Source organism: Triticum urartu, chromosome 2, assembly GCF_003073215.2.
Source record: "Triticum urartu cultivar G1812 chromosome 2, Tu2.1, whole genome shotgun sequence".
NCBI classification, from domain to species: Eukaryota; Viridiplantae; Streptophyta; class Magnoliopsida; order Poales; family Poaceae; genus Triticum; species Triticum urartu.
Window position 1 is genome coordinate 167,247,421 of NC_053023.1, and position 24,172 is coordinate 167,271,592.

A 24,172-nucleotide genomic window follows, 5' to 3' on the forward strand; every position below is an offset into this window, starting at 1 on the left:
TTGGTGGTACAGTAGAGGCAGTGCCACTTCTTGATCTTGCGGTTGTAGAAGGAAGCAACTCCCTTGGCCTTGATCTTCTCCACCTCCTTCACAGTGAAGGACGCCATGTTGCCCTTGTACACATCTTCTCCAGAATCATACTGCACACATGAATGAATTATATTAATACACTATAGATTCATATACACCATGTCAAAGGAACTAAATGAACAATCTAAATTTTAAGTAGGCTTACCTCATATTCTTCGTCGTCACTATACTCTGAATCGTACGGGTCAAACCCAGTAAGGGCCATCTTCCTCTTTTTCCCCCAGCCATCATCCTCCTAAATATACAATTACATCCATCACTAGTAAATATAGAAGCCAATTGAAAATTTAGATATGCACACATGACACATTGATCATAGGGCTAATATACTATGATACTATTTGCATCTGGGTTGCATTTTCCATTGTCATGCACACACATTGAACTACAGAGCTAATATAACTACATATTGTGGACAAATTTATATACTAATGAATAAAATAACTTCTTAATCAATGGATTCCATTTGGGCATATGACATTCAAAACCCCAATCTGCGTAGCATTCAAAAACAAATCAAATAGGGACGCAATCTAATAAGCATACATGTCTGTAGCATTAAAACCCCCAATCTGTGTAGCATTAAAAACAAGGGTCGCTAAAAACAAATCTAATAAGCATACATCTGTGTAGCATTGATGCACAGAGATCCCTATCTCTCATACAAATCTATCTAGAATTTTTGCAATGAATGTAATCCAAAAAACCCTAGTACAAAAACCCCCATCGACCCTCCCCCCATACAGAAAACCCCGGCCGATCCGTCAAACCAACTAATCTAACCATCTGTACTACCGTACAAATCACAATCTAACCAATGCAACTAACTCTACAAGCTAATATCATAAATATTGCAACTAACAAGCAAGTGCAAATACCTCCTGCTGCTCGCCAGGCTGCGCATCGGGATGGACTGCACTGCTCGACATCGTCACCTTCTGCTCCGGTAGCGCTGAGGCGGAGCCCGCCACCTCATTCTCCACATACGCAGCGGTTGCGAGTTTCCCTGCACCACCATGGACGCCGCCAACATCCTTCACTTCATCCGTGGTCACCGCGCCCTACAACTTGCTACCTCTTGAGCACTGCGTTGTTTTTCCCTTGAAGAGGAAAGGGTGTGCAACAAAGTAGCGTAAGTATTTCCCTCAGTTTTTGAGAACCAAGGTATCAATCCAGTAGGAGACTGCATGCAAGTCCCTCGTACCTACACAAACAAATAAGAACCTCGCAACCAATGCGATAAAGGGGTTGTCAATCCCTTCACGATCACTTACGAGAGTGAGATCTGATAGAGATAATAATAATAAGATAAATATTTTTGGTATTTTATGATATAAATTAAAAGTAAAGATTGCAAAATAAATGGTGCCAGAAATAGCTAGTTGACGGGAGATTAATATAATAGAGAATAGACCCAGGGGGCATAGGTTTCACTAGTGGCTTCTCTCAAGATAGCATAAGTATTACGGTGGGTGAAAAAATTTACTGTCGAGCAATTGATAGAAAAGTGCATAATTATGAGAATATCTAGGCATGATCATGTATATAGGCATCACGTCCGCGACAAGTAGACCGAAACGATTCTGCATCTACTACTATTACTCCACACATCGACCGCTATCCAGCATGCATCTAGAGTATTAAGTTCATAAGAACAGAGTAATGCATTAAGAAAGATGACATGATGTAGAGGGATAAACTCAAGCAATATGATATAAACCCCATCTTTTTATCCTCGATGGCAACAATACAATACGTGCCTTGCTGCCCCTGCTGTCACTGGGAAAGGACACCGCAAGATTGAACCCAAAGCTAAGCACTTCTCCCATTGCAAGAAAGATCAATCTAGTAGGCCAAACCAAACTGGTAATTCAAAGATACTTGCAAAGATAACCAATCATACATAAAAGATTTCAGAGAAGAATCAAATATTGTTCATAGATAAACTTGATCATAAACCCACAATTCATCGGATGTCGACAAACACACTGCAAAAAGAGTTACATCAAATAGATCTCCAAGAAGATCGAGGAGAACTTTGTATTGAGATCCAAAGAGAGATAAGAAGCCATCTAGCTAATAACTATGGACCCGAAGGTCTGAGGTAAACTACTCACACATCATCGGAGAGGCTATGGTGTTGATGTAGAAGCCCTCCGTGATCGATTCCCCCTCCGGTGGAGCTCCGGAAAAGGCCCCAAGATGGGATCTCTTGGGTACAGAAGGTTGCGGCGGTGGAAATAGGGTTTCGTGGTGCTCCTGGATGTTTTCGGGGTATATGGGTATATATAGGAGGAAGAAGTAGGTCGGTGGAGCCACGAGGGTGGGGGCGCGCCCAGGGGGGCAGGCGCACCTCCCTCCCTCGTGGCCTCCTCGTTGATTTCTTGACGTCCACTCCAAGTCCCCTGGATCACATTTGTTCCAAAAATAACCCTCCCGAAGGTTTCATTCCGTTTGGATTCCGTTTGATATTCCTTTTCTGCGAAACATTGAAATAGGCAAAAAAACAGCAATTTGCACTAGACCTTGGGTTAGTAGGTTAGTCCAAAAAATAATATAAAAGTGTATAAATAAGCCCATTAACATCCAAAACAGATAATATAATAGCATGGAACAATCAAAAATTATAGATACGTTGGAGACGTATCAAGCATCCCCAAGCTTAATTCCTGCTCGTCCTCGAGTAGGTAAATGTTAAAAACAGAATTTTGATGTGGAATGCTACCTAGCATAATTCTCAATGTAATTTTATTTATTGTGGCATGAATGTTCAGATCTGAAACATTCAATACAAAAGTTTAATATTGACATAAAAATAATAGTACTTCAAGCATACTAACTAAGCAATCATGTCTTCTCAAAATAACATGGCAAAAGAAAGTTCATCCGTACAAAAACATATAGTTTGGTCATGCTCCATTTTCATCACACAAGAATGCTCTCATCATGCACAACCCTGATGACAAGCCAAGCAATTGTTTCATACTTTAGTAATCTCAAACTTTTTTCAACTTTCACGCAATACATGAGCGTGAGCCATGGATATAGCACTATGGGTGGAATAGAATAATATGATGGGGGTTATGTGGAGAAGACAAAAAAGGAGAAAGTTTCACATCGACGCGGCTAATCAACAGGCTAGGGAGATGCCCATCAATTGATGTCAATGCAAGGAGTAGGGATTGCCATGCAACTAATGCACTAGAGCTATAAATGTATGAAAACTCAACAAAAGAAACTAAGGTGGTGTGCATCCAACTTGCTTGCTCACGAAGACCTAGGGCATTTGAGGAAGCCCGTTGTTGGAATATACAAGCCAAGTTCTATAATGAAAAATTCCCGCTAGTATATGAAAGTGACAAAACAAGAGACTCTCTATCATAAAGATCATGGTGCTACTTTAAAGCACACGTGTGGAAAAAAGGATAGTAGCATTGCCCCTTTTTATTTCTTTTTTTTGGGGCCTTTTTATTTGGCCTTTCCTTTTTTGGGACAATGCTCTATTAATGATGATCATCACACTTCTATTTATTCACAACTCAATGATTACAACTCGATACTAGAACAAAATATGACTCTATATGAATGCCTCCGGCGGTGTACCGGGAAAGCAATGAATCAAGAGTGACATGTATGATAAATTATGCATGGTGGCTTTGCCACAAATACGATGTCAACTACATGATCATGCAAAGCAATATGACAATGATGAAGCGTGTCATAAATGAAACGGTGGAAAGTTGCATGACAATATATCTCGGAATGGCTATGGAAATGCCATAATAGGTAGGTATGGTGGCTGTTTTGAGGAAGATATAAGGAGGTTTATGTGTGACAGAGCGTATCATATCACGGGGTTTGGATGCACCGGCGAAGTTTGCACCAACTCTTAAGGTGAGAAAGGGTAATGCACGGTACCGAAGAGGCTAGCAATGATGGAAGGGTGAGAGTGCGTATAATCCTTGGACTCAACATTAATCATAAAGAACTCACACACTTATTGCAAAATTATACAAGTCATCAAAAACCAAGCACTACGCGCATGATCCTAGGGGGATAGTGTAGCGACCAGACCTCAAACAGTCTGATCTCTGTGCTTCGGTGTCATCCCTGGACCAGTAATGCTGACACCACACAGTACTCAGAGGATTTATAGCAGAGTAGCAATCACACACTTATTACATCGAGTGTCTCCAAAGAGAACTTATTACAATAAGTATGGCTTAAGGCCATCTAATAACGATAACAGCGGAAGGCTTGGAAGATAAGTGAGTCCATCAACTCCAACGGCATCACTGAGTATAGAACCACGATCTAAAAACTCCTTAATCGTCGTCTGAAAAGTCTGCAACATTAACGTTGCAGCCCGAAAATGGCTCAGCACATGGAATATGCTGGCAAGGTAACACATAGAGAGTAATGGAATGAAACAGCTATACTAAATGCATATTTGGCTGGTGGAAAGCTCTATGGTTACAGTTTTGCGTAAATCCAATTTTTCCCTACTTTAAAGCAATAAAATTTAATTACTATCATGGTGGTTGTTAAACATTGAGAATGGTTGACAGCATCCTCAATCCCAATTAAGCATCATCATTAACATAACCCAACAAAATTAATTTAGAGTAACATGTTGAGATTCACATGAAAATCCAAGTACTAGATACTCAAGATGTCCATAACCGGGGACACGGCTAACCATGATTAGTTTATTACACTCTGCAGAGTTTTGCGCACTTTTCCCCACAATACTCGATCGCCTCCATTTGGTTTCTCGCACTACATGGTGTTTGAGAAGACGGATGACCGAGACATAGTCTTTCAGAAGCGCTAGCACCTTACGATCGGGTAGACCGTACCACCTACATCCCCTACATCTGCTAGTCTACCACTGTAAGAGTTCGCACAACTTAGTCAACTATGCTAGAGCCCATAATAGCTTGTGGCTGCACACGGAAGTTTCTAGTATGAATAATCCCATGATCCCTTTGAGCCTGGGTGGCGGTCCAAAAGAAAACAGGCAAGTCCTGGAATACCCAGGTGCCTCAATCCACCCAGATGTGTGTTTAAGTTGCCATCTTAGATAAACCATTAATTAACAATCTCACATCTGTCATGGATATCACTCACCCAATCCACGTCTACTAGCATAGCATGGCATAATAAGCAAACGTAGAAGGAACTCCCAAAGGTTTGATAATAACAGGTAATAGGTACTACCTCATCTACTTCCCATCCCACAATTTAATTAGATCCTAATCATGCAATGTGTGAGGATTGATCTAATGCAATAAAACTGGGTAGTAGGAAAGGTATGATCAAAGTGTTACTTGCCTTGCTGATGATCCGCGAAACCTAACGATTCGAAGTAACAAGCGGCGCACTCCGGGTACTCTATCGCAAACAAACAAACAAGCATACAATAAGTACTCATCTAATGCACAAGTAAAACTGAAATAAGAGATCTAACCAGAAGGTTCAACTTAAGAACTCCGGTTGGAAAAAGAATCAAATCGAACGAAGCAACGAAAGTCCAACGGCGAAAAAAAACAACTTCGTTCTAGTAATCTGGATCTAGGGCAAATTTTACAGTAGCAAAATCTTGTTTAAGTTGGTTAAACGAATAGAGGGTTTCGAGACGAAACTCTAGGCAATTCCGATAAACGAGCGAAAAGTTATACTAAAACGAAAATCGGATCACGAATCGCGATCAGAAAATCGCGGATTTAATCCGAGAAAAAGAAAAACGACGAACGCCAATTTTTTTTCTCTCTACCTTTTTTTCGGCAGGGAAAACGAGGCGCGACGAACCTCGGCGGCGGGATCCGGCGACGGCGGCGGAGGACGTCGGCGGCGGCGGCTAGCGGGCTAGGGTTTGGGGGCGCGGGTGGCTGGGCTCGGCTGGCTCCCCCCCGCTTATAAAGGCCTCCCGGGTCGGTGTCCAGGTCGGACACGGCCCGTTAAGTCGGTTCGTTTTTTTATTCCGCTCGGAAGAAAAATAAAAAGAAATACTAAACGGACTCCAAAAATTCCGAAATAAATTTTCACGGGCTTCTAAAATCAAGCCACACAAGGTGAACATTTATTTGGGACCTAAATGCAATTTTGAAAAACGCACATTTTTCCTAAATTCAAATAAAACACCGAAAAACTCCGAAATAAAATCTTGTTTGATTTTATTATTAAATCCTCAATATTTCTTTATTTTGGGAAAGTCATTTTATTCCCTCTCTCATATTTTTGTAATAGAAATAATTGACGATAAAATAATTAAAATCAAATGATCCTATTTCTCAAAATTTGAGAAAACTCAAATATGAAAATAGCGAAATCCCCAACTCTCTCCGTGGGTCATTGAGTTGTGTAGAATTTCTAGGATCAGCCAAAATGCAAAAATAAAATATGATATGCATGATGATCTAGTGTATAACATTCCAAATTGAAAATTTGGGATGTTACAAACCTATCCCCCTTAAGATGAATCTCGCCCTCGAGATTCGGGTTGGCTAGAAAATAGGTGAGGGTGGTCTTTGAGAAAATATTCCTCTCGCTCCCAGGTGGCTTCATCCGCTGAGTGGTGGCTCCACTGAACTTTGCAAAACTTGATAACCTTGCTGCGAGTAACTCAGTTGGCAAACTCGAGAATCTTGACTGGTTTCTCCTCGTAGGTCAAATCTTTATCCAACTGAATAGTTTCCAAAGGCACTGTATCTCTCAACGGTATGTCAGCCATCTCCGCGCGACATTTCTTTAACTGAGAAACGTGGAACACATCATGAACTCCTGACAATCCTTCAGGCAATTCCAACTTGTAGGCCACTTCTCCCATACGCTCCAAAACTCGATATGGTCCTACAAATCGTGGCGCTAACTTCCCTTTAACTCCAAAACGCTTTGTTCCTCGAAGTGGAGATACTCGAAGATAAGCTCTATCTCCGACTTCGTAAACAGTCTCCTTGCGTTTAGAATCTGCATAACTCTTCTGTCTGGACTGGGCTACCTTGAGCCTATCGCGAATCAACTTCACCTTCGGTTCAGACTCTTTAATCAAGTCAGGACCAAACAACCGGCGGTCTCCAACTTCGTCCCATGACAACGGTGTCCTGCACCTCCTTCCGTATAAAGCTTCGAAAGGGGCCATCTTTAAACTGGTTTGATAACTGCTGTTGTAAGAGAACTCCGCATATGGCAAATTATCGTCCCAACTAGATCCATAATCTAGCGCACAAGCTCTCAGCATATCCTCCAAAATCTGATTGACTCTCTCGGTCTGTCCATCTGTCTGTGGATGAAAAGCTGTACTGAATTCTAGCCTGGTACCCAAAGTTTCATGCAACTGCTTCCAGAACTTTGAGGTAAACTGGGTTCCTCTATCTGATATGATACTCCTCGGAACTCCATGCAGACATACTATTCTGGTCATGTATATCTTTGCCAACTTAGCACTGGTGTAAGTGGTCTTTACTGGGATGAAATGAGCTACTTTCGTCAATCGATCAACTACAACCCAAATCGAGTCATAGCCTGAACGAGTCCTGGGTAATCCCGTGATAAAATCCATGCCTAGCTTATCCCACTTCCATTCGGGTATCGGCAATGGTTGTAACAATCCTGCTGGCTTCTGATGCTCTGTCTTTACTCTTTGACATACATCACAAACTGCTACATACTCCGCAATATCCTTCTTCATTCTGGTCCACCAGAAAATATCCTTCAAATCCAAATACATCTTGGTATTTCCTGGGTGAATTGAATACGGTGAGTCATGTGCCTCTTGCAAAATCAACTTTCTGATCTCCGGGTCATTGGGCACGTAAACACGGTCTTCAAACCATAGGGTGTCGTGCTCATCCTCACGAAATCCTTTAGCTTTTCCTTTGCTAAGTTTCTCCTTATAGCGGCAATCTCTTTGTCAGCTTTCTGAGCTTCCCTGATTTTATCCATCAAGGTTGACTGAATCTCCAATGCTGCTACATAGCCTCTCGGAACTATTTCCAAACATAGTTCACGAAGATTTTCTGCTAACTCCGTGGGTATTTCTCCCGTCATTAATGTATTGACATGGCTCTTACGGCTTAATGCGTCGGCTACTACATTAGCCTTTCCGGGGTGATAATGCAATTTCATATCATAATCCTTGATAATCTCCAACCATCTCCTTTGTTTGAGATTCAACTCCTTCTGTGTGAAAATGTACTTCAAACTCTTATGACCCGTGTACACCTCACAATGATTTCCAATCAGAAAATGTCTCCATGTTTTCAATGCATGCACTACGGCTGCTAACTCCAAATCATGCGTGGCATAATTCAACTCATGAGGCTTCAGTTGTCTTGAGGCATATGAAACAACTCTCCCTTCCTGCATAAGCACTGCTCCAAGTCCTCGACGTGAAGCGTCGCAATACACCTCATAATCCTTGGTCTGGTCTGGCAAAATCAACACTGGTGAGGTAACTAAGCGTTTCTTCAACTCCTGGAAACTAGCCTCACATTCCTCTGTCCATATGAACTTGGTATCCTTCTTCAACAACTCAGTCATAGGCTTTGCAATCTTTGAGAAATTCTCAATAAATCTCCGGTAGTATCCTGCGAGTCCAAGAAAACTCCGGATCTCTCCAACTGTTGTTGGGGCTTCCCACTTGGTCACGGTTTCAACTTTAGCAGGATCTACTGCTATACCTTCTCCAGATATAACGTGTTCGAGGAATCCTACTTCCTTCAACCAAAACTAACATTTGCTGAACTTGGCATATAATTGATGTTCTCTGAGCTTTCCAAGTACCAAACGCAAATGCTCCTTATGTTCCTCTTCATTCTTCGAATAAACCAGGATATCATCAATGAACACTACAACGAACTTATCCAAAAACTCCATAAACACTTTGTTCATCATGTTCATAAAATAGGCAGGTGCATTAGTCAGACCAGATGACATAACGGTATACTCATACAGCCCATACCTGGTAGTAAAAGCTGTCTTCGGAATATCCTGTTCTCGAATCTTCAACTGGTGGTATCCTGATCGCAGATCGATCTTGGAAAATACCTTAGCTCCTTGCAATCGATCAAACAGATCGTTGATCATAGGTAGTGGGTACTTGTTCTTGATGGTTACTTCATTCAATCCTCGATAATCGACAACCATACTTAACAATCCATCCTTCTTCTCCACTAGAAGTACTGGCGATCCCCAAGGCGAAGAACTTGGGCGAATATATCCTTTATCCAGTAACTCCTTAATCCGCTTCTTAATTTCCACCAAATCCTTTGCAGGCATCCTATATGGTCTCTTTGATATTGGTCCTGTGCCTGGCAATAGCTCAATCAAAAACTCAATGTCTCTATCCGGTGGCATGCCTGGCAACTCCTCTGGAAATACATCAGGAAAATCCCTTACCACTGGTACTTCCTCCTGCACAACTCCTGTTAGGCAATTTACTTGAGTCCTCTTTGGCACATGTCGGGATACATACTTGATCCTCCTCCCTTCTGGGGTGGTAAGCAAAATTGACTTACTAGCACATTCTATATTCCCTTCATACTTTGATAACCAATCCATGCCTAATATCACATCCAATCCTTGAGATTCCAATACTATTAGGTCTGAGGGAAAAACATAGTTACCAATCCTTAATGGTAACCGATCACACCATAGACTAGCCACATACTCTTCTCCGGGTGAGGTTACTAACATGGGTGACCTAAGGGCTTGGGTTGGTAGGTTATACTTATCCACAAATCCCCTTGAGATGTATGAATGCGATGCACCAGTATCAAAAGGAACGAGTGCAGTAAATGACTTAACCAAAAACTTACCTATTACTGCATCGGGCTGAGCTTCAACCTCCTCCATGCTAACGTGGTTCACCTGTCCCCTGTTAAAAGGGTTCGGCTTCTTCCAAGAACTTCCATTGCTATTTCCATTTTGTAATTCAGGACATTCATTGGCATAATGTCCGGTCTTCGAACACTTAAAGCAAGTGACTTGGCTCAAGTCCTTCTTGGCTGGGGCTGAGGGGTTGGTGCGGTTCTGGCCGTTGCTTCCTCCATTGCCATTACCATTCTTGGTGCCATTGTGGTTGTGCGAGCTACCTCCTCCATGGGTATGCTGAAAATGTCCTCCCGGTCTAGGGGTAAAACGTGGCTTCCGCTGAGCTCCTGAATTGCACTTTCCTTGTCCATACTTCCTCTTGCGATTCTCAATTTGCTGCCGCTTCCCTTCAATCATAAGAGCATGATCTACCAACTCCTGGTAGTTGTTGAAGGTGGCCACCATCAACTGCATGCTCAACTCATCATTCAGTCCTTCCAGAAACTTCTCCTGCTTAGCTGCATCCGTAGAGACGTCATCTGGGGCATGACGTGCTAGCTTACTAAATTCCTCCACATACTGGCCAACTGTCCGTCCTCCTTGGCGCAAGTTGCGAAACTCACGCTTCTTTATGGCCATAGCTCCTGCTGAAACATGTGCAGTACGAAAAGCCTGCTGAAACTGGTCCCATGTGACAGTGTCGACTGGGAAAGTGGCTATGAAATTCTCCCACCATGATGCTGCGGATCCTTCTAACTGATGTGCGGCAAACTTCACCTTCTCCGCATCTGTGCATCCTGCTGTGGTCAACTCCCTAGCTGTCTTGCGGAGCCAATCATCCGCTACTACCGGCTCGGTGCTACTAGAAAACACCGGAGGATTCAGCCTAAGAAAACGGGCTAAGTGGTCAACAGGTGGTGGTGGTGGTGGGTTGTTGTTGTTGTTCCCCTGATTCTGATTCTGGACTAGCAACTGCATCAATGTGTTCTGCTGCTGGATCAACTGGGTGAGCTCCGGTGGAAAGGCAAATCCGGGGTCACATCTCGGAGGCATCTGAGGGTTTAGAAAAGATGAGATATCAGAATAGAGGGGGTCTAAAGAGAAAACACTACCCATATGCACATGAGGCAAAACAAACAATTCACTTGAATCAATCAAACAAGGGCATACAATCGATCTAACTATCGCAAAAGTGCTCGGACTACTATATTTACATGGTGGACTACTACTACTGATGAGGTGGTCTACTAGAAATATTTTTTGGTTGCAGACTCCATGATATCTGCTCCATCTTCATCAACATAGTCATCATCGCTACTATCTGGATCCGAATCGGTGTCGTCGATGATGATGTAGTCTTCCGGGCTAATCTCCTTGGGTTCTTCGTCTTCCTCTACTGGCGTAGGGCCTCCCATAAATATTCCAATCTTCTTGATCAGGTCGTCATTCTTCTCCACCAATACTTCAATTTCCTCTTCATAATCTTCACGTGTAGCCTTGAGTTCTTCCTCCAGTTCCTTGATTCTAGTCTTAGCCTTCTTCAGATCTATCATGTCGGCGCACATCTGGTTCTCCTGTCGTCGAATGTGCTGTTTTAGCTCCTGGATAAAAGCTGCGATTGATCTATCCTTCCTAGTGCTGATCATCTCCCAGTGTTCATCTCGGCGCCCACAAATCTGGTAGATAGTATCCTTGAGGTCATTGCGGTAGACTTCTCCAATGCGTCCCATGGCGATGTGAGCTGCCATGCTCTGTCCTAGACTCCAAGTTGGTGCATCAAAAGAAAACTCTATGGGCTCAGTGACTGGCATGAACGTCCTTCCTGGAACTTGAACTTGAATCATCCAGCGCTCTTCTTCAGGTAAAGTGGCGTTGTAGGTTCTGGTGAAACTTGGTACTCCTATGTTCAGGTATCTAGTGACTTCCTTCAAGTGTCGTCCAAAGGGTGTATCTTCATCCGGTTGTGTGAACTTGTTCCTTGCATCCGCCATCCTAAAGAGTAGAAAAGATGAGAGGTCAGAAGAGAAGAGAGTGAATAGTGATCTAGGTCTTGTGCTTAGTGGTCGTGTCCTACAGTCAGCGTGTGCTCTGATACCATCTCTATAGCGACCAGACCTCAAACAATATGATCTCTGTGCTTCGGTGTCATCCCTGGATCAGTAATGCTGACACCACACAGTACTCGGAGGATTTATGGTAGAGTAGCAATCACGCACTTATTACATCGAGTGTCTCAAAAGAGAACTTATTACAATAAATATGGCTTAAGGCCATCTAATAACGATAACAGTGGAAGGCTTGGAAGATAAGTGAGTCCATCAACTCCAACGGCATCACTGAGTATAGAACCACGACCTAAAAACTCCTTAATCGTCGTCTGAAAAGTCTGCAACAGCTACTTTGCAGCCCGAAAATGGGTCAGCACATGGAATATGCTGGCAAGGTAACACATAGAGAGTAATGGAATGAAACAGATATACTAAATGCATATTTGGCTGGTGGAAAGCTCTATGGTTACAGTTTTGCGTAAAGCCAATTTTCCCTACTTCAAAGCAATAAAATTTAATTACTATCATGGTGGTTGTTAAACATTGAGAATGGTTGACAGCATCCTCAATCCCAATTAAGCATTGTCATTAACATAACCCAACAAAATTAATTTAGAGTAACATGTTGAGATTCACATGAAAATCCAAGTACTAGATACTCAAGATGTCCATAACCGGGGACACGGCTAACCATGATTAGTTTATTACACTTTGCAGAGTTTTGCGCACTTTTCCCCACAATACTCGATCGCCTCCGTTTGGTTTCTCGCACTACATGGTGTTTGAGAAGACGGATGACCGAGACATAGTCTTTCAGAAGCGCTAGCACCTTACGATCGGGTAGACCGTACCACCTACATCCCCTACATCTGCTAGTCTACCACTATAAGAGTTCGCACAACTTAGTCAACTATGCTAGAGCCCATAATAGCTTGTGGCTGCACACGGAAGTTTCTAGTATGAATAATCTCATGATCCCTTTGAGCCTGGGTGGCGGTCCAAAAGAAAACAGGCAAGTCCTGGAATACCCAGGTACCTCAATCCACCCAGATGTGTGTTTAAGTTGCCACCTTAGATAAACCATTAATTAACAATCTCACATCTGTCATGGATATCACTCACCCAATCCACGTCTACTAGCATAGCATGGCATAATAAGCAAACGTAGAAGCAACTCCCAAAGGTTTGATAATAACAGGTAATAGGTACTACCTCATCTACTTCCCATCCCACAATTTAATTAGATCCTAATCATGCAATGTGTGAGGATTGATCTAATGCAATAAAACTGGGTAGTAGGAAAGGTATGATCAAAGTGTTACTTGCCTTGCTAATGATCCGCGAAACCTAACGATTCAAAGTAACAAGCGGCGCACTCCGGGTACTCTATCGCAAACAAACAAACAAGCATACAATAAGTACTCATCTAATGCACAAGTAAAACTCAAATAAGATATCTAACCAGAAGGTTCAACTTAAGAACTCCGGTTGGAAAAAGAATCAAATCGAACGAAGCAACGAAAGTCCAACGGCGAAAAAAAACAACTTCGTTCTAGTAATCTGGATCTAGGGCAAATTTTACAGTAGCAAAATCTTGTTTAAGTTGGTTAAACGGATAGAGGGTTTCGAGACGAAACTCTAGGCGCTTGAATCGCCTGATTCCGATAAACGAGCGAAAAGTTATACTAAAACGAAAATCGGATCAGGAATTGCGATCAGAAAAATCGCGGATTTAATCCGAGAAAAAGAAAAACGACAAACGCCGATTTTTTTTCTCTCTTATTTTTTTTCAGCATGGAAAACGAGGCGCGACGAACCTCGGCGGCGGGATCCGGCGGCGGCGGCGGCGGACGTCGGCGGCGGCGCAGCGACGGCGGCGGCGGCGGCTAGCGGGCTAGGGTTTGGGGGCGTGGGTGGCTGGGCTCGGCTGACTCCCCCCCGGCTTATAAAGGCCTCCCGGGTCGGTGTCTAGGTCGGACACGGCCCGTTAAGTCGGTTCGGTTTTTTATTCCGCTCGGAAGAAAAATGAAAAGAAATACTAAACGGACTCCAAAAATTCCGAAATAAATTTTCACGGGCTTCTAAAATCAAGCCGCACAAGGTGAACATATATTTGGGACCTAAATGCAATTTTGAAAAACGCACATTTTTCCTAAATTCAAATAAAACACCGAAAAACTCCGAAATAAAATCTTATTTGATTTTATTATTAAATCCTCAATATTTCTTTATTTTGGGAAAGTCATTTTATTCCCTCTCTCGTATTTTTGTAATAGAAATAATTGATGATAAAATAATTAAAATCAAATGATCCTATTCTCAAAATTTGAGAAAACTCAAATATGAAAATAGCGAAATCCCCAACTCTCTCCGTGGGTCATTGAGTTGCGTAGAATTTCTAGGATCAGCCAAAATGCAAAAATAAAATATGATATGCATGATGATCTAGTGTATAACATTCCAAATTGAAAATTTGAGATGTTACAGATAGATTGGTAGGAAAAGACCATCGCTCGTCCCCGACCACCACTCATAAGGAAGACAATTAAAGAACACCTCACGTTTCAAATTTGTTATACAACGGTTACCATACGTGCATGCTATGGGACTTGCAAACTTCAACACAAGTATTTCTCAAATTCACAACTACTCAACTAGCACAACTCTAATATCACCATCTTTAAATCTCAAAACAATTATCAAGCATCCAACTTCTCATAGTATTCAATGCACTTTTTATGATAGTTTTTATTATACCCATCTTGGATGCCTATCATATTAGGACTATTTTTATAACCAAAGCAAATTACCATGCTGTTCTAAAGGACTCTCAAAATAATATAAGTGAAGCATTAGAGATCGATAATTTCTATAAAATAAAACCACCACCGTGTTCTAAAAGATACAAGTGAAGCACTAGAGCAAAATTATCTAGCTCAAAAGATATAAGTGAAGCACATAGAGTATTCTAATAAATTCAATTCATGTGTGTCTCTCTCAAAAGGTGTGTACAGCAAGGATGATTGTGTTAAACTAAAAGCAAAGACTCAAATCATACAAGACGCTCAAAGCAAAACACATATCATATGGTGAATAAAAATATAGCCTCAAGTAAAGTTACCGATAGAAGAAGATGAAAGAGGGGATGCCTTCCGGGGCATAACCAAGCTTAGGCTTTTGGTTGTCCATGAATTTTACCTTTGGGTGCCTTGGGCATCCCCAAGCTTAGGCTCTTTCCACTCCTTATTCCATAATCCATCAAATCTTTACCCAAAACTTGAAAACTTCACAACACAAAACTTAAACAGAAAATCTCATGAGCTCCGTTAGTATAAGAAAACAAACCACCACTTAAGGTACTGTAATGAACTCATTATTTATTTATTTTTGTGTTAAACCTACTGTATTCCAACTTATCTATAATTCATAACCTCCGATACTAGCCATAGATTCATCAAAATAAGCAAACAACACACGAAAACAGAATCTGTCAAAAACAGAACAATCTGTAGTAATCTGTAGGTTTCGAATACTTCTGTAATCCCAAAAATTCTGAAATAAATTTCTGGGCGTGAGGAATTTATCTATTAATCATCTTCAACAAGAATCAACTTAGTCGCACTCTCCAGTAAAAAATGGCAGCAGATCTCGTGAGTGCTAATTTTTTTATTTTTTACAGCAAAATCGCAAAGACTTTCCCCAAGTCTTCCCAAAGGTTCTACTTGGCACAAACACTAATTAAAAGCATAAAACCACATATAAACAGAGTCTAGATGAATTATTTATTACTAAACATAACCAAAAAGCAAGAAACAAAAATAAAATTGGGTTGCCTCCCAACAAGCGCTATCGTTTAACGCCCCTAGCTAGGCATTGATAATTTCAATGATGCTCACATGAAAGACAAGAATTGAAGCACAAAGAGAGCATCATGAAACACGTGAAAACACATCTAAGTCTAACATACTTCCTATGCATAGGCATCCTAAAGGCAAACAAATTATCATAGCAAGCAAAAACTAGCATATGCAAGGAAGCGGAAAGAAACGATAGCAATCTCAACATAACGAAAGGTAATTTAGTAACAAGAAAATTTCTACAATCATATTTTCCTCTCTCATAATAATTACATGTGGGATACTAAGAAAATTCAACAAAATAGCTATCACATAAAATATTTTCAACACGATCCACATGCATGCAAAGTTGACACTCTTCCAAAATAGTGGGATTAACATTAACTAAAGTCATGACCTCTCCAAACCCACTTTTATCAAAAATTTCATAAGATTGAACATTCTCCAAATACGTGGGATCTAAAGTTGACACTCTTCCAAACCCACTTTCAATAATACTGCAAACACTATTATCAATCTCATATTCATCACGTGGCTTAAATAAATTTTCAAGATCAAAAGAAGAATCACCCCAATCATGATCATTGCAACAAATAGTAGTCATAGCAAAACTAGCATCCCCAAGCTTGAGGTTTTGCATATCATTAAAACAATTGACATTAAGAGAATTTATAATAACATCATTGCAATCATGCTTTTCATCGAAGGAACTACCAAGTATGGGTGCAATAGCAACGATCTCATGTTTAACATAAGGAACTGTAGCAAACTCATCTTCATAAATATTGGCATCATGGCCACAAGAATAGCAAGCATCATGTTCATCAAGGGATATTTCAATCAAATCATCGGAATCATAATTATCTATAGATTCATGCATATCCTTATTTTCTTCCAAAGCAACGGTCATTCTCTCAATAAATTCCTTAACACACGTATTGTGAGCATATTTTTCATAGCAATATTTAAGTATGTCAAGATTTTCAGATTCGTAGAGAGTAATATCACACTTCCAATCAAAGAAGCAACTTCATAAGCACCCTTAAAAGCAACAAATTCTTCAATTTGTTTGATATCATAGTAACTATAAACACCCTTTGCATAAGAAGATAAGATTTCATTATCATTAAACTCACATAGGTAGGGGAGGTGTTTTTTAGGGTTCTTAGAGCAACAAGTAAAATCACAAATTTCACAAAGATTCCAAGCATAACACAACAATCTGTTTATTTGATCCCATAAGAGTCTCCCTTTTTCAGACAAACGGTGACACACAAAATGAGCATGCTCATCTAAAGATTTCCCATCAACTAGGCTAGTTGGGGTTTCAGCACGAGCACATAAGGATCGAAGATAATCCAAGTAGAACACTTTAAGTGGATCCATATCAATAAATTTTTAGCAAGAAAAGATGCAAGCAAATAGAAGGCACATGGAAACACAAACAAATATACATACAAGAAGAAGGCGAAGAAAAGGTAAAGGTTTTCGAAAATCGTTTTAGAAGTGGGGGAGAGAAAAACGAGAGGCAAATGGCAAATAATGTAATGCGAGGGATAAGAGTTTGTGATGGGTACTTGGTATGTCTTGACTTGTGGTAGATCTCCCTGGCAACGGCGCCAGAAATCCTTCTTGCTACCTCTTGAGCAGTGCGTTAGTTTTCCCTTGAAGAGGAAAGGGTGATGTAGCAAAGTAGCGCAAGTATTTCCCTCAGTTTTTGAGAACCAAGGTATCAATCCAGTAGGAGACTACACGCAAGTCCCTTGTACCTACACAAACAAATAAGAACCTCACAACCAACGCGATAAAGGGGTTGTCAATCCCTTCACGGTCACTTACGAGAGTGAGATCTGATAGAGATAATAATAATAAGATAAATATTTTTGGTATTTTTATGATATAAACTAAAAGTAAAGATTGCAAAATAAACGGTGCCAGAAATAGCTAGTTGACGGGAGATTAATATAATAGAGAATAGACCTGGGGGCCATAGGTTTCACTAGTGGCTTCTCTCAAGATAGCATAAGTATTACGGTGGGGAAAAAATTACTGTCGAGCAATTGATAGAAAAGTGCATAATTATGAGAATATCTAGGCATGATCATGTATGTAGGCATCACGTCCGCGACAAGTAGACCGAAACGATTCTGCATCTACTACTATTACTCCACACATCGACCGCTATCTAGCATGCATCTAGAGAATTAAGTTCATAAGAACAGAGTAATGTATTAAGCAAGATGACATGATATAGAGGGATAAACTCAAGCAATATGATATAAACCCCATCTTTTTATCCTCGATGGCAACAATACAATACGTGCCTTGCTGCCCCTGCTGTCACTGGGAAAGGACACCGCAAGATTGAACCCAAAGCTAAGCACTTCTCCCATTGCAAGAAAGATCAATCTAGTAGGCCAAACCAAACTGATAATTCGAAGAGACTTGCAAAGATAACCAATCATACATAAAAGATTTCTGAGAAGAACCAAATATTGTTCATAGATAAACTTGATCATAAACCCACAATTCATCGGACCTCGACAAACACACCGCAAAAAGAGTTACATCAAATAGATCTCCAAGAAGATCGAGGAGAACTTTGTATTGAGATCCAAAGAGAGAGAAGAAGCCATCTAGCTAATAAATATGGACCCGAAGGTCTGAGGTAAACTACTCACACATCATCGGAGAGGCTATGGTGTTGATGTAGAAGCCCTCCGTGATCGATTCCCCTCCGGCGGAGCTCTGGAAAAGGCCCCAAGATGGGATCTCTTGGTTACAGAAGGTTCCAGCGGTGGAAATAGGGTTTCGTGGTGCTCCCGGATGTTTTCGTGGTATATATAGGAGGAAGAAGTAGGTCGGTGGAGCCACGAGGGGCCCACGAGGGTGGGGGCCGCCTCCAGGGGGGTAGAGGCGTGCCTCCCTGCCTAGTGGCCTCCTCGTTGATTTCTTGATGTCTACTCCAAGTCCCCTGGATCACGTTTGTTCCAAAAATAACTCTCCCGAAGGTTTCATTCCGTTTGATATTCCTTTTTTGTGAAACACTAAAATAGGCAAAAAACAACAATTTGCACTGGGCCTTGGGTTAGTAGGTTAGTCCCAAAAATAATATAAAAGTGTATAAATAAGCCCATTAACATCCAAAACAAATAATATAATAGCATGGAACAATAAAAAATTATAGATACATTGGAGATGTATCACAGCTCCACTACATCTCCGGCCGCTGCGCCGGCGCCGCCACGCGCGTCGGCCATCAGACAGATGGAGGCGATGAAGGTGAGGAAGAGGATACGGTGGGGGAGAGCGAGGCGGTGCGGTGGAGGCAATGGAGGAGAGCGAGACGACAGGGTGGGGGTAATGGGGAGAGGAAGACAATGCGGTAGGGAGGGGATTTGGGGGAAATGGTAGGGGCGATGCGCCGGGAGGTGGTTCCCCCTCTTTATACGATGGGACGTTTCTGGCATGTCCCATGGACACGTGGTACCCCATGACCATAGTCAGTTGCATGCGCCACGTATACGAATACCGCTGTATGGTCAGCATACGAAACCACTATACGGGTTCGTCCAGGGAACGATCAAAGGTGGACTCGATCCTACACAGCCCCACTCGTCAGAGTTAACAATCAAAGGTATTGACTCGACGGCAATGTCCGTTGTAACCAGTTCTGAGGGTTTTGGGCAAGGGAGTGGGGAAAAGTGAGCAAAAGTTAAGTGCGTGGGGATGAATGTGTACAACTAACGAACCAGGGGCACAAAAATAGAAAACTCTAAAATCAATATACAAGGTTGCTCAGTTCTGAAAAGTTTGAAGGATGGTAAAGCATGTGTAACTTGTATGTTGTGATCATATTGTTCCAATTAGAATCATGAATAAGATATCTGTTTTTTGGAAACATCCTTATGTATTATTGTTTTTGTCTTTGATTGTTGAGATGCTTGAAAATAGATAGAGTACCAGGCTGGGGATAGGAGCACTATGCTGTTCAAATTAGAAAAGATTGAAATGGAAGCCACAAAAAGCTCTCAATCAAGGGAGTTAGATAGCGGCAATGTGCACACAAACATATTTGTGGATAATTGCAACTGTATAATAGTTTCATAAGCAGTTCTGCCACTTTAGAGGAAAAAACAGATTATAGCACGTAAATTCATTTACTTTCTAGTGCATTGGTGCCTTTCAGCTATTACATTAAAGTTGCCAAGTGCATAGAAAATATTGAGAACAATAATTAGATAAATACCACATGATCTAGAATATTTTGATCTAGAACATCATCCTCTGAGGATTTTTCTATTTTTATTGGACCTTTTCAGTTTAAAATTCATGGAGCGAGCCTAAACTAAAACAAATCTAGTGAGCTCACATGCACGAATTTGGGTCCTTATTTTTCACAACAGAAAAATGTAATATAAGCAAGAATACCTTTTGTACTGCTTCTTTCTTCTCCTTCTATGTAGCCTTTCTATTCTCCCTTTGTTCATTTTTCTTCTTCTTTTCGTCTACTTGACGAATAAGCTATCAATCTTAGATTATTTTCTCAACGAAGGAGGATGTCCAACACCTCTAACAATTATTAGACTTAGTATAGTTTTACTTGTTGTCTTCCCATCAGAAAGTGCATCTTTCTGCAATTGATCTTCCTCAGTACCAACATGATTCTTATTATTTTCATAACTTAAGTTGCTAGTGTAATATTTTTAAGGTGCCGAGGTCTTCAATAAAGGAATTAAATGAATCATCTGACATGCCCCCTATCTCTGCAACTGGGTAGAAGGAATTGCACAAACTATCAACACGTCTTGCAATAGGACTGTCTTCCATGCCGCCATATGTGCATCTGATAAAATTCTGTTTCCTTTTCACATTTTGTCCACCGATCAAGGATGTATTGTGGAGGAACCTCCTTCATTTTCACATTTTCTCCAGACGAGTGCGCTCAGCTGATACGTCTCCAACATATCTACATTTTCTCACGCTTTTCCTCTTGTTTTGGACTCTAATTTGCATAATTTAAATGAAACTAACTCCAGACTGACGCTGTTTTCAGCAGAACTACCATGGTGATGTTTTTGTGCAGAAATAAAAGTTCTCGGAATGGAACGAAACTTTGCAAGGATTTTTTATATCAATAATAAGAATTTCTGGAGCCAAGACCCACTAGAGAGGTGCCCTTGGGTGGGCACAACCCACCAGGGCGCGACCCCGTCTCCTGCGTGCCCAGGTGGGTTATACCCACCTGGTGACCCCGCCGATGACCCCCCTGATACTATAAAATCACATATTTCCAGAAAAAATAGGGAAAAAGAATTATCATGATCCATGAGACGGAGCCGCCGCCAAGCCCTGTTCTTCCTCAGGAGGGCAGATCTGGAGTCCGTTTGGGGCTCCGGAAAGGGGGATCTTCGTTCTTCATCATCACCAACCCTTCTCCATCACCAATTCCATGATGCTCCCCACCGGGAGTGAGTAATTCCTTTATAGGCTCGCTGGTCGGTGAGGAGTTGGATGAGATTCATCATTTAATCGAGTTAGTTTTGTTATGGTCTGATCCCTAGTATCCATTATGTTCTTAGATTGATGTTGCTATGACTTTGCCATACTTAATGCTTGACACTTTGGGCCCGGGTGCCGTGATTTCAGATCTGAACCGTTTATGTTATCATCATTATATCCATGTTCTAGATCCGATCTTGCAAGTTATAGTTACCTACTACAGTTATGATCCGGTAACCCCGGAGTGACAACAACCGGGCCCACTCCCGGTGATGACCGTAGTTTGAGGAGTTCATGTATTCACTATGTGTTAATGCTTTGTTTCGGTTCTCTATTAAAAGGAGGCCTTAATATCCCTTAGTTTCCAATATGGACCCCACTGCCATGGGAGGGTAGGACAAAAGATGTCATGCAAGTTCTTTTTAATAAAGCACGTATGACTATTTACGGAATACATGCCTACATTATGTCGATGAACTGGAGCTAGTGCCGTATCGCCCTAGGTTATAACTGTCTCATGATGAATATCATCTAACAAGTCACCGATCCAATTCCTACAAACTTTTCCATATTGTTTCTGCTAAGTTACTACTGTTATCATCACTGTTACACTTACTACAAAATTATTGCTATCACTGTTACTGCTACTGTTGCTGCTATCACTACTATCAAAACTATCAAACTACTTTGCTATAGATAATTAATCTCCAGGTGTGGTTGAATTGACAACTCAGCTGCTAATACCTTCAAATATTCTTTGGCTCCCCTTGTGTCGAATCTATAAATTTGGGTTGAATATTTACCCTCAAAAACTATTGCGATCCCTTATACTTGTGGGTTATCAAGACCTTTTTCCGGCACCGTTGCCAGGGAGCATAACTATATTTGTTGAGTCACTTGGGATTATTATCATACTATCACTATGAAGAATCTGAAGGATGCTAAGACTAAGATATTTCCCTCAAAGACGAGGGGAGGTAAGTGAAAGTGCAACTATCCCTAGGTGGTTTTGGTAATTCCTAACAACATATAGCTCATTAAGCTAATGCTATTTCAAGAATAATATTCCAAGAAAGCTCAATGATTGGCATGGCATGGATGAGAAAAGTGGACCCCTCAAAATGCTAAGGACAAAAGGATTGGCTCAAGCTCAAAGCTGAAGACTCTACATTTTCTATTTTAGTGATCCAAGATCACATTGAGTCTATAAGAAAAGCCAATACTATCAAGGAGGGATGAGGTGTTGCTTAATGAGGCTCTTGCTCAAAATGCTTAGTGATATGCTCCAAATCCCTCAACTACTTTCTCACATCCACATATGACCTAAACCAAAAGTCAAACTCGGCCTCACCGATTCTTTCTATCCGGCGCCATCGAGTTCAGATGTCATAGCCACTGCCACAAACCCTAGGCAAATCGGTCTCACCGATAGGGATCTCGGTCTCACTGAGATAGGATTATAATCTCTCTGTTTCCCTTCATAACGTTTCGGTCCCACCAAGATGAGCGATCGGTCCCACCGAGATTGCAATGTAAACTCTCTGTTTCCCTTTTGTAATATTTCAGTCTCACCGAAATGAGTGAATCCATCCCACCGAGTTTACCTGACCAACTCTCTGGTTAGCTTATTACCAAAATCGGTCCCATCGAGTTTGTGTAATCGGTCTCACCGAGATTATGTTATGCCCTAACCCTAACCATATCGGTCCTACCGATTTGCATGTCGGTCCCACCGAAAATCGTAACGGTCACTAGATTTGCTGAATCGGTCCGACCGAGTTTATCAATTCGGTCCCACCGAGATTGGCAAGTTGTGTGTAACGGTTAGATTTTGTGTGGAGGCTATATATACCCCTCCACCTCCTCTTCATTCGAAGAGAGAGCCATCAGAACGAACCTACACTTCCAACTTACCTTTTCTGAGAGAGAACCACCTACACTTGTGTTGAGGCCAAGATATTCCATTCCTACCATATGAATCTTGATCTCTAGCCTTCCCCAAGTTGCTTTCCACTCAAATCTTCTTTCCACCAAATCCATATCCTGTGAGAGAGAGTTGAGTGGTGGGGAGACTATCATTTGAAGCACAAGAGCAAGGAGTTCATCATCAACACACCATTTGTTACTTCTTGGAGAGTGGTGTCTCCTAGATTGGCTAGGTGTCACTTGGGAGCCTCCGACAAGATTGTGGAGTTGAACCAAGGAGTTTGTAAGGGCAAGGAGATCGCCTACTTCATGAAGATCTACCCTAGTGAGGCAAGTCCTTCGTGGGCGACGGCCATGGTGGGATAGACAAGGTTGCTTCTTCGTGGACCCTTCGTGGGTGGAGCCCTCCGTGGACTCACGCAGCCGTTACCCTTCATGGGTTGAAGTCTCCATCAATGTGGATGTGCGATAGCACCACCTATCGGAACCACGACAAAACATCCGTGTCTCCTATTGCGTTTGTGTGACGCTCGGATAATCAAGCTACAGTAACCCTCTAGTAATGATGCCACGTCATCATGATTACTGTTAATAAACTCGCGTTGATCCAATCCCGTTCGAATTCAAATTCTAAATCAAGTCAAACGGCAAAAGTTTTCAAACGTTCAAACTAAAATGTTTGCGATATTGTATAAATTCCCCTGACCCTTTGTCAAGTTGAACCAACTCAAATTGGCTCACAAATAAATTCCTAGGTTTTCAATAAGTGGTCCAAAGGCTTATAAATTGGCCTTTTCAAAAAAAAGCAAACCTTCTCAACCTTTGCAAATGCCTCAAAACCTTTGTGCAGCCCTAGGTTATTGTATATCATTTTTGTGCAAAGTTTGAGCTTCGACAAAAATCAATCACTAATTAATCTAAATAAGAATACTAGCA